This window comes from Mobula birostris, chromosome 7, assembly GCF_030028105.1.
Source record: "Mobula birostris isolate sMobBir1 chromosome 7, sMobBir1.hap1, whole genome shotgun sequence".
Classification (NCBI taxonomy): domain Eukaryota; kingdom Metazoa; phylum Chordata; class Chondrichthyes; order Myliobatiformes; family Myliobatidae; genus Mobula; species Mobula birostris.
Window position 1 is genome coordinate 115,430,926 of NC_092376.1, and position 12,741 is coordinate 115,443,666.

A 12,741-nucleotide genomic window follows, 5' to 3' on the forward strand; every position below is an offset into this window, starting at 1 on the left:
TGTAAAAGCGAAGTGGCGTAAAGCAAATTTTCGAAAAGTGGGGGATACCTGTATTCTATCTGCCACTTCTTTGCCCATTCTCCTAATCAGCATAAGTCCTTCTGCAGACTCACTGCTTCCTCACCACTATCTTCCCCTCCACTTACCTTTGTATTGTCCACAAAACCTGGCCACTAAGCCATCACTTCTGTCATCCAGGTCATTGATATATATATATTTCTGTTTATACTATATATATATATTCTTCAAACAAAGCTTTAGTTTAATGACTCTTTGTACTCAGTGCCAAAAGGTACCATATGCTGTTTTAACTGACTTTTCAATTTTCTCTCTTGTAATGAAGAACTTGTGAATATCTTACTAATTTAATTCTGTGCTATTTATGAATTATCCTCTTTCAGTGTATTGTTAGCCAAATCCTCTTCTCTAATAAAGCTGAGGCAGAGTACTAACTTTAGAATTTTAGATGGACGCTGTCCTTAGAAAAATTTCTTATTGATCTTTAGTTAACCATATCTTTGTTGCTGTTTTCACTTATGTTCCATTTTATTTTCCTTACTAAGTTTGCTATTTTTTCCCATGATTCACTGCTTTCCTGTTTAATTTTCATTTGTGTTCTTGTATCCAGCTGAACACTCAATTGTTTTATGGAGCTGGCATTCTTCATTCCTTTGGTCTAGGAAGTGCGAGATTTGTACGCCCTTTCCCCCTTCATTTAGATGCCTCTTTGATTTAAAGTGTCTCACCTCTGCAGTATCTTTATTGTACATGTACTACTTTTCCTGATTGATTTTGTTTATCTTTCAATGCACCTGAACTTTTCTACACCAAATGCTGGTTGTGTTCAATTTTTCCAAATCTAACCCACTGAATATGTGCATCATTTAATTTATTGTCTTTTACTAGAAAGATCAAGCAAGATCTCTTGTACACACTTAAGATCATTAGAGCAGAATTAGGCCACTTGGCCCATCATGTCTGCTGTGCCATTTCTTCGTGGCTGATCTGTTTTCCCTCTCAGCCCCAATCTCCTGCCTTCTCCCTGTATCCCTTAATGCCCTGAGGAATCAAGAATCTGTATCAACCTCTGCCTTAAATATAAGCAATGACTTGGCCTCCATTGCCAATGAATTCCACAGGTTCACCACTCTGGCTAAAGGCATTCCTCCTTATCTCCATTCTTAAAAGATGCCCTTCTATTCTGAGGCTGTGTCCTCTGGTCTTAGACTTTCCCCACCATAGGAAACATCCTCTCCACAGCCACACTATCAAGGCCTTTCACCATTCAATATTTTCAATGTGGTCACCCCTCATTCTTCTAAATTCCAGTGAGTACAGGCCCAGAGCCATTAAACGCTCTTCATAAGACATGTCTTTCAATCCCGGAATCATTTTTGTTAACCTCTTTTGAAGCCTCTTCAACGTCAACACATCTTTTCTTAGATAAGGGGCCCAAAACTGTACACAATACTCCAAGCGAGGCCTCACCCGTGCTTTATAATCCCTCAACATTACATCCTTGCTTTTCTATTCTCGTCCCCTTGAAATGAATGTTAACATCGCATTTGCTTTCTTCACCACCAACTCAACCTGCAAATTAACCTGCAGGGAATCCTGCACAAAGACTCCCTTTGCACCTCTGATTTTTTAAATTTGTCTCTGTTTAGAAAATAGTTAACCCTTTCATTTCTACCAAAGTGCATGACCATACACTTTCCAACACTGTATTCCATCTGCCACTTTTTCCACTCTCCTAATCTGTCCAAGTCCTTCTGCAGCCTTTCTACTTATCAAAACTACCTGCCCCTCCACCTATCTTCGTATCGTCTGCAGTCTTGGCCACAAAGCTATTAATTCTGTCATCCAAGTCATTTATATATAATGTTTAAAAAAAGCGATCCCAACACAGACCCTTGTGGAACACCACTAGACATCGTCAGCTAACCAGAGAAGGCTCCCTTTATTCCCACTCTTTGCTCCTGCTAATCAGCCACTGCTTTATCCATGTTAGTATCTTTCCTGTAATACCATGGGTTCTGAACTTGTTAAGCAGCTTCATGTGTGGCACCTTGTCAAAGGCCTTCTGAAAATCCAAGTACACAACATCCACAGGTTCTGCTTGAATTCCAGCAGATTTGTCAGCAAGGATTCCAGCAGATTTGTCAGGCAAGATTTTCCCTCGAGAAAACCAAGCTGACTACAGCCTATTTTATCATGTGCTTCCAAGTGCCCCAAAACCACATCCTTAACAGTAGACTCCCAACAGCTTCCTAACCACTGATGTCAGACTAACTGGCCTATAGTTTCCTTTCTTCTGCCTCTCTCCCTCGTTGAAGAGTGGAGTGACATTTGCAATTTTCCAGTCTTCCCGAACCATGCCAAGATCAATTGATTCTTGAAAGATCCCTACTAATGCCTCCACAATCTCTTCGGCCACCTCTTTCAGAACCCTGGTGTGAATATGTCTGGTCCAGGTGATTTATCTATCTTCAGACCTTTCAGTTTCCCATGAATCTTCTTATTTATGGCAACTTCAGACTTTCTGTCCCCTGACGCCATCAAACTTCTGGCATACTGCTAGTGTCTTCTACAATGAAGCCTGATGCAAAATACCAACTTTGTAGTTATTCTGTTTGTCTGCCATTTCCTTGTCCCCCATTACTACCTCTCCAGCATTTGTTTTCCAGTGATCTGATATCCACTCTTGCCTCTCTTTTACACTTTAGGCATCTGAAGAATGTTTTGGTATCATCTGTAATATTGGCTGGTCTATCTTCATATTCCTTTTTTTTCTTTCTTAATGACTTTTTTTGGTGCCTTCTGTTGTGTTTATGTAAACTTCCCACTAATTTTGCTCTATTATATGCCCCCTCTTTGCCCTTTTATGTTGGATTTGACTTCTTGTTAGCTGCAGTTGTGTCATCTTGCCTTTAGAATACTACTTCATCTTTGGGTTGTATATATCCTGCACCCTCTGAATTGCTTCCAGAAATTCCAGCTATTGCTGCTCAGCTGTCATCCCTGCCGGTGTTCTTTTCCAATCAATTTTGGCCAGCTCCCCTGTCATGCCTCTGTAATTCCCTTTACCCCATTGTAATACTGATACATCTGACTTTAGCTTCTCCTTCTCAAATTGCTCAAGGGTTTCCTTCTCCTCCTCTCTATTACATTTCCCACCCCTAACCTATATTAAATGACATTTTCCCCTATTGGTTTGATCCTTGCACATTAATTTCTTTCTTTTAAGTTGTGTTTAACCAGGGTATAACAGTACCTTTTCTGCTTTTTAATGCAAATGGATAGATTTTGACATTACCTTATGCAAAGCTGCAAGTTTACCAGCATCTTTTGAGCATTTTGCCAATATAGTTGAAGTAATTTTGTTTAGTTTTCCATGGATACAACAATAACTGTTTCATTTCACTTTTTTTGTTTAGGGAATAGTGGAGGTTATGCATATTGCTGGCTAAATATTTTACATGTGGTTGCTAATTTATCAATAGGACATAGGAGCAGAATTAGGCCATTTAGCCTATCAAGTCTGCTGTGCCATTTGATCATGATCATGGCTGATTTATTTTCCCCCTCAAACACCATTCTCCTTCCTTGCCCTCATAAACTATAATGCCCTTACTAATCAAGAGCCAATCAAGAATTTATTACCTTAATAAAGCTAATATCTGGATTAAGGATTAGAATATAAAAACAAGGATGGTAATGCTGAGGTGTTATAAGCATTAGTCAGACCACATTTAGAAACATAGAAAACCTACAGTACAATACAGGCCCTTCGGCCCACAAAGTTGTGCTGAACGTGTCCCTACCTTAGAAATTTCTAGGCTTACCCATAGCCCTCTATTTTTCTAAGCTCCATGTACCTATCCACGAGTCTCTTAAAAGACCCCATCTTTTCCGCCTCCACTGCCACCGTAGGCAGCCCATTCCACGCACTCACCACTCTGCTTAAAAAACTTACCCCTGATATCTCCTCTGTACCTACTCCCCAGCACCTTAAACCTGTGTCCTCTTGTGGCAACCATTTCAGCCATGGGAAAGAGCCTCTGACTACCCACACGATCAATGCCTCTCATCATCTTATACATCGCTATCAGGTCACCTCTCATCCTCCGTCGCTCCAAGGAGAAAAGGCTGAGTTCACTCAACCTGTTTTCATAAGGCATGCTCCCCAATCCAGGCAGCATCCTTGTAAATCTCCTATGCATCCTTTCTATGGCTTCTACATCCGTCCTGTAGTGAGGCGACCAGAACTGAGCACAGTACTCCAAGTGGGGTCTGACCAGGGTCCTATATTGCTGCAACATTACCTCTTGGCTCCTAAATTCAATTCCACGATTAATGAAGGCCTATACACTGTATGCCTTCTTAACCACAGGGTCAACCTGCACAGCTGATTTGAACGTCCTATGGACTCAGACCCCAAGATCCCTCTGATCCTGTACGCTGCCAGGAGTCTTTGTGAGAAGTTTTGGACTCCTTTTCTAAGAAAGGATAAGCTGACATTGGAGAGGGTCCAGAGGAGATTCATGAGGAATGAAAGGATTGTCATTTGGGGAGCGTGTGATGACTGTGGGTCTCTACTTGCTGGAGTTCAGAGGAATTGAGGGTGGGGGATATATTGAAAGGTCTGGATAGAATGGATTTAGGGAGGAAATTTCCTATAGTGGGAGAGTCTCAGATTGGAGAGCACAACCTCAGAATAGAGGGACATCCATTTAGAACAGAGATGAGGAAGATTTTTCTTTAGCCGAAGGGTGGTGAATCTGTGGAATTATTTGCCACAGATGGCTGTGGAGGCCAAATCGTTGGGTATATTTAAGACAGAGGTTGATAGGTTCTTGATAACCAAGGCGTCAAAGGTTATGGGGAAAAGGCAGGAGAATTAGTTTGAAGGATAATGTATCAGCCATGACAGAGTGACATAGAAGACTTGATGGGCCATATAGCCTAATTCTGCTCCAAGGTCTTGTATTTAAGGTGAATGTTGATAGGTTCTTGATTACTAAAGGTGTCAGATTATGGGGAGAAGTCAAGAACATGGGGTTGGGAGGGATAATAAATCAACCATCATGGAATGGAGGAGCAGATTTGATGGTTCAAGTAGCCGAATTCTACTCCTATGTCTTATGGTCTTGTAGATTGAAGAGATTTTCACCAACTTTTAATATGCACATATTGATATATATATAATATATTACTCTATATAAGTACATTTAAATACATTTGATAAGAATGTTTAAAACTTCATAGGCACACTCTAATATGGGTAAGAACTGTTCCATTGTTCTGACTCTCACAGCTATCTGGACTATTCCTCTTCTCACCCTGTCTCTTGCAAAAACGCCATCCCCTTCTCGCAATTCCTCCGTCTCCGCCGCATCTGCTCTCAGGATGAGGCTTTTCATTCTAGGACGAGGGAGATGTCTTCCTTTTTTAAAGAAAGGGGCTTCCCTTCCTCCACCATCAACTCTGCTCTTAAACGCATCTCCCCCATTTCACATACATCTGCTCTCACTCCATCCTCCCGCCGCCCCACTAGGAATAGGGTTCCCCTGGTCCTCACCTACCACCCCACCAGCCTCCGGGTCCAACATATTATCCTCCGTAACTTCCACCACCTCCAACGGGATCCCACCACTAAGCACATCTTTCCCTCCCCCCCCCTTGCATTCCGCAGGGATCGCTCCCTACGCAACTCTCTTGTCCATTCGTCCCCCCCATCCCTCCCCACTGATCTCCCTCCTGGCACTTATCCGTGTAAGCGGAACAAGTGCTACACATGCCCTTACACTTCCTCCCTTCACCATTCAGGGCCCCAAACAGTCCTTCCAGATGAGGCAACACTTCACCTGTGAGTCGACGGGTGATATACTGCGTCCGGTGCTCCCGATGTGGCCTTTTATATATTGGCGAGACCCGATGCAGACTGGGAGACTGCTTTGCTGAACACCTACGCTCTGTCCGCCAGAAAAAGCAGGATCTCCCAGTGGCCACACATTTTAATTCCACATCCCATTCCCATTCTGACATGTCTATCCACGGCCTCCTCTACTGTAAAGATGAAGCCACACTCAGGTTGGAGGAACAACACCTTATATTCCGTCTAGGTAGCCTCCAACCTGATGGCATGAACATCGACTTCTCTAACTTCCGCTAATGCGCCACCTCCCCCTCGTACCGCATCTGTTACTTATTTTTATACACACATTCTTTCTCTCACTCTCCTTTTTCTCCCTCTGTCCCTCTGAATATCCCCCTTGCCCATCCTCTGGGTCCCCCCCCCCCCCCCCGCCGCCTTGTCTTTCTTCCCGGACCTCCTGTCCCATGATCCTCTTGTATCCCTTTTGCCTATCACCTGTCCAGCTCTTGGCTCCATCTCTCCCCCTCCTGTCTTCTCCTATCATTTTGGATCTCTCCCTCCCCCTCCAACTTTCAAATCCCTTACTCACTCTTCCTTCAGTTAGTCCTGACGAAGGGTCTCGGCCTGAAACGTCGACTGCATCTCTTCCTAGAGATGCTGCCTGGCCTGCTGCGTTCACCAGCAACTTTTATATCCATTGTTTTATATGCATTCCATTATGCAATAACAAGATAATTTCCCAAAATATGTAATTTGGACTTTTCTAACAAGACCATAGTGTTTGTATTTAGACTCGTGCAGTGTTTTGACAAGAGCTTAGATTGTCTATTGCCTAAAAGGAATTGTGTGATAATACTTTGCAAGAATGATTCTAAAAGCTGCTTTTCTGTGTTTACCGTAACAATGAATGCATGGGCTTATTTTAATTTTTTTCTCTGTTTACTTCTTGCTTTTTTTTAAGCTTGAAACCTAATGAATTTACTGCTGCAGAAGATAATGAAGAAGGCCTTGAGTTATTTAAAGAAGATGTCATCTAATAGTGTTGGCATGGTCATCACTGGGTCAGTCAGTGAATGTTACTCAGAATGGAGGCCAGTTTGCCTATGTTCATGTTTGGATCTGCATAATTTTAAGCAAGACATTTTTACTGAAACAGTCAATAATTCTGAGCTCTAGGATGCAATGTATTTTGTTCCCAGATTTTATGTTCATTAAAGTGACTGAAGGTTTCAGACTAAGAGAGCTAGGTTTAGAATAGTAAGTGGTGCTGTAGTCATGCTTTATTGGCTTGGTTTGTTAATAACTGAGAAACTTGTACCCCTACCTCTTGCACAGTTTTGTTTCTTAAATCTCACCTGTTAAGTTGGTGAGTTCTCTAGGGAATGATATATGAACCAGTGCTATAGAAGTGCTGTTGCAGATTATTGCAACGTAACTAATTTGGTTGCCCTTGAATTGCAGCCTAGGTGAGATGACAATCTCTGACTTGTAATTATAAATTATTACAAATGTGCTCAACAATGGAATGTAGTTTTGTCACTACCATAATTAATGAACGTAATTCTGACAGTTTTGTCCTGGGTGTGTCTAACAAGCATTTCTCTGATCCTTGAATAATTGAGGAGCCATTTGATGGCAGTTGAAAATGCAGATTCTTTTATTGCACGTTACTGAGCCCGCAAACCAATTTGGAAATTGCTGATGTAGATGCTGTGTATATGATTGCAATATAAATTCTACTCTGGAAATACCTGAATGTGTCTATATCTGTCTCATTGCTGTGTTTGACTTTTGAATGGCCACTCTGGTCTGGGTGTGACTGATGATCATATAGAGCTAATTATTGTAAATAATATTAATGTGATCTTTTCAAACTGATGAAACAACATGTGAAAATGCATTCATTAGTAACTATTTACATTTACGCAAATAGTTCAGTGAAGGATCTGGTTAAAAAAAACATAGCATTCATGATTTAATGTTACATTTAACAAAAATATTTTTGATGTTTTAATTGTCCTGTTGATTTGAGTTTGTACTTTAAATTGGCAATTTAGTTGTAGAGAAAACCAAGGCTGCAGTTCAAAACTTTCTTTTACCTTGTTTGTCAATAAATTTTGTCCACTTTGTAGCACCTGCAAGACTACCCTGAACTCAGCAATCCTAATTGAAACATGTCTCAAAATTAAATATTCATACATTTCCAGACTTGAACATTTTTTCCAGAGTGCATGACCTATATTGGGGAAAATGGGGAGAAGACTAGAAGTTAATACAGGTGTAATGAATGTTAAATGTTTAGAATGGCATAAAATGTTTGTCTTCTGATGCTATATTTTATTGTGTATGCATTTGCTTTTTTAAAAAAATGAATTTGGCTGAAACTGGGCAGAAGAAGAGAAGCTGCTTTAATTGTCATTGTAATTGAAAACAACTGAATTGTGTAGAGATATTGTGCAAGGATGGAACCGGGAGCTCAGTCTATTCTATTGCATCTCTGTAATTTGAGCTTTTTAAACACTTAGTCTTGCATTTTTTTCTTTGCTTCATCTCGATAATTAGTTGGACCTCAAGAGATTTGTTGAAAAATCTGTGACCCTTGACAATTTTGTATCTTTACTCTTCTCGTATATAATAAATGTCAAATTTCACTTTCAAAATCTTGGTCTGTTTTCTTTTACCCTGAATATCTGTTTTTCTGTTTGAAACCTCTAACCATCAGCAATGCTCTAAATTTTCTGTATTCTACATTTGAAAAAGCCTTTTATTACATTTTTTTAAAATTACCATTACATCAAAGTTAAGTTAATTTTGAGGGTGTGCAAGCTGCAAATTGCTTGACATTATTTCTGTAATCCATTATAAGATGTAAGCCATATCATGGATACAAAATCTTCAATCATAGCGCTTGCTATTCATTGTTAGCAGTGTTGCACCCGAGTTAAAATTGTGGGCTGAATTTCCATTCCAGGGTTTAAATATGAATTTAGTATACAGTACTGTCAGCCTGCATCTTCAGTAATCTAACCATTAAAGTCAAGGCCCCATTGGATGGATGTAACAGATCCAACAGACCTGTTATTCAAAGAATGACGAGTTCTTCCCAATATCATGCAAAATTTAACCCAGAGGCATCATTGCACTTAAAAATGAATTGCTTTGGAAATCCTGAAATAAAAGGCTCTTTAGAGAACTGTCAGGATAATCCATTTTTTTGGTGACACTGTCAAGTTACAATCATGACTTAAGAAATTGACATAGTAAATCAAAAAGTCACAGCTTCAGCTGCTATTAACATTCTTTTGAACAACTGATCAATTTTAACTAGAGAACTTTTGAACAGCTTCAGCAATCCAATTTTGAGGTATTGCAGCACAATTGTTGTATGGTGGGAAGCCTATTCTTTGACTCAGTCTGGGAACTCCATGAGGGGAGAAAATATAGGAAGTGGGAGAGGCGGGTCTAAGTGAATTTGGCAATAATTACTTGCCCTTGTAATTCTTTGATAAGGCAGAAATGTTTGGGGCAAACAGTTAAAAGTTGGCATTAATATTTTTCAAAATGTTTTTTTTTTCAAACTCGTGTTTCCTTATAGATAATGAAAGCATTAGTCAGAATCTTCAATTATGTCCTTTTCCCCCACATTCTATCCTGAAACAGCACAGCCAAAAAAATAAAACCAAAACTTTCCATACCAAGCATCTGAAAGGAAGAAAATGATGTCATCAGCACATGTAGGTGCTGGCTATACAAATCATCCGAAAAGTTGTAGGGAGTCTGCCATCAACCATCTTTTCAAACTCGTCAGGAATTCAGATAGACCTGAAGCACTGGTAGGTCAGGTACTCTCTAGCATTTAAGCAGTGAACATGTTAATCACCATGGTTTAAGTATTGGGAAATGCAATTAGTATTGAGGTGTCGATTGACATAGATGTGGTAAGTGGTTTGTGTGTACTGAGATAGAATGAAAAGCTTTCTTGTGTGCAAACAAAATCATTTCATACATAAAACCATAGGGCATAGGATCAGAATTAGGCCTTTTCGCCCATTGAGAGAAGGGGAGAAAATGCAGAATATAGTGTTATGATTATGGAAAAGGTGTAGTGCAAATAAAAAGGACTGTACTGAGGTAGATTGAGAAATCAAGAGTTTTATCTTCAACATATAGGAGCTCTTTTTAAGAATCAACAGCAGGATTGAAGCTGTCCTTGAGCATGATTGTACTTTATCTTTTGTGTAGTGGGAGGGAGTTGAAAAGAGAATGATTGGGCTGGGATTAGGTTGGCTACTTTCCTGAGACAACACAATGGAAGTGAGGCTGCTTTGCATGATGGAGTGGGCTGCATTCTCAACCCTGCAATTTCCTGTGGTCTTTGGCAAAAGCAGTTGCCATACCAAACTCCGTCAATGGGGACCTTCCCAATCTATTTAGCCTTTTGAGGAAGGAGAGGTGCTGATGTGCTCTGATGGTCAGTGTCCTCGAGGCTAGACCAGGACAAATTGTCATGAGAGTAGAGCATAGGCTAATCATGCATCCCATAATAAGCATAGCATTCAATAATATCGTTCCCTCAAAATTAATAAGCTCCCAAGATCTAGGCCTCATACCTCCTTGCACAACTGAATCCTCTTATTTCCTCACTTGCACAGTCCAGTCAGTTCAGATTGGCATCAACATCTCCCATTAACACAGGTGCACCACAAGGCTGTGTACTTGTTTGATCCTTATGACTATGAGGCTAAGTACAGTTCCCATGTCATATTTAAGTTTGTTGATTTATCATTGACTGGATCAAAGGTGGTGACAATCAGTCCATAGGAGAGGGATTGAAAACCTGCCTGAGTGGTGCCACAGCAACAGCCTCTCACTAAATGTCAGCAAGACCAAAGAGCTGATCATTGACCAGGAGGACGAAACCAGAGATACATAAGCCAGTCCTCATTGGGGGATCAGAGGTGGAGGGGTTCAGCAACTTTATATTCCTCGGTGTCGTTATCATTTCAGAGGATCTAGCACATAAGTGCCATTACAATGAAAGCACAGCAGTGTTTATACTTTCCTAGAAGTTTGCAAAGATTCGGCACATCATCTAAAACTTTTACTAAATTCTAGATGTGTGGTGAAGAACATATTGACAGGTTGACTCACAGCTTGGTATGGAAACGCCAATGTCCTCAAACAGAAAAGCCTACAAAAAGTAATGGGTACAACCTAGTCCATCACAGATAAAGCCTTCTCCACGATTGGGCGCAGCTACATGGAGTGCTGTTGCAGGAAAGCAGCATCCATCATCAGAGACCACCCACTAACCAGATCATGCTCTTTTCTCGCTTCTGCCATCAGGAAGGAGGAATAATAGCTCAGGACCAACACCACAAGTTTAAAGTACAGTTATTACCCCTCAACCATCAGGCTCTTCAACCAGAGGGGATGACTTAATTCACCCCAACACTGAACTGTTCCCACAACCTATGGATTCACTTTCAAGGACTCTTCATCTTATGTTCTCAATATTTATTGTTTATTTATTATTATTATTTGCTTGCTGTTTTGTTTCTTTGTACTTACTATAAATGCCCACAAGTAAATTAATCTTAGGGTTGTATATGGTGACATACATAATGTAGTAATGTTTACTTTGAGGTGTGCCTGTATTGATTGTCAGCAAGGAGGAGATGTTATTACCAATTCACACTGACTGTAGTCTCCTGATGAGGATGTCAGGGATCCAGTTACATCCTCAAAAGTTGCCAGAGGAAGGTACAAAGGCCCAGATTTGGAAGCTTGTTGGTTAATGATGCTGTTGAACACTCATTTGTGATTGATGAACAGCAGCCTCATACATTATACTGTTTTCTAACTCCTTCCCCCCCTCCCTGGTCTGCTGGAGCTGACTTAACATGCTAGGACAGTCATGTCCCTATCTCACCAGGGTATGAGGCCCGTAGGCTATCCTCATCTGGTTTAGCCTACCTGTTGAAGTGGTGTACTGGGGTGTGCCCACTGTCACATGCAAACAGCTGCTTGGAACCACAGGTGAGAGCTGAGTGTACAGTGGGCCCAAAGGTGAGTGAGCTGTCCCAGAATAGACATGACTAGCCCTTCACCAATGAAAATACTGGACTCAGGTTAAACGGTAGGAATCCTGGTTAACCCCTTCCATACTGGAAGCAGCGATTCAGATCAACGGGTTTACTATACATCATCAGCATAGATCTATAGAGTCTATCAAAAGCAGAGATGGAGGAGAATGGCTCATGATCGACTCTTGGTTCACAAATGTATCAGTGCTGTCCCAATTATGCTCACCAGATCTGGAATATCTAGCAGTTAAGTGTCGTCCATTTTACCTACCGCAGGAGATTTCCGGGATCATTTTGATAGAGGTATATGTTTCATCTCAGGCCAATGTCAATCAGGCTTTAGATGATCTGAGCAATAGGATTAACACACACAAACTAGCGCACCCTAATGCCTTCACCGTAGTTTTGGGGGATTTTAACCAGGCCAGTCTGAAAAAATCACTAAGCAATTACTATCAACAGATCACTTGCAATACTAGAGGAAACAACACACTAGACCACTGTTACCACCACCATCAAGAATGCCTACCATGCTATTCCACGCCCTCACTTCAGGAAGTCTGATCACCTGGCTGTACTTCTACTCCCTGAGTATAGGCAGAGACTGAAGACTGCAGCACCAGTAGTGAGGACCAAGAAGGTATGGACAAGTGAAGCACAGGAGTGCTTACAGGACTGCTTTGAATCAGTGGACTGGTGTGTATTCAGGGATTCATCTTTGAATCTGGATGAGTATGCTGCAGTTGTTACCGATTTCATTAAAACCTGTGTGAATGA

General features: G+C 40.9%; 1 pseudogene; it reads left to right on the forward strand.

Moving 5' to 3' along the window:
* Positions 1-8,532, forward strand: part of LOC140200390 (zinc finger matrin-type protein 4-like) — a 45,845-nt pseudogene extending 37,313 nt beyond the window's left edge.
* The last annotated feature ends 4,209 nt before the right edge of the window (positions 8,533-12,741 follow it).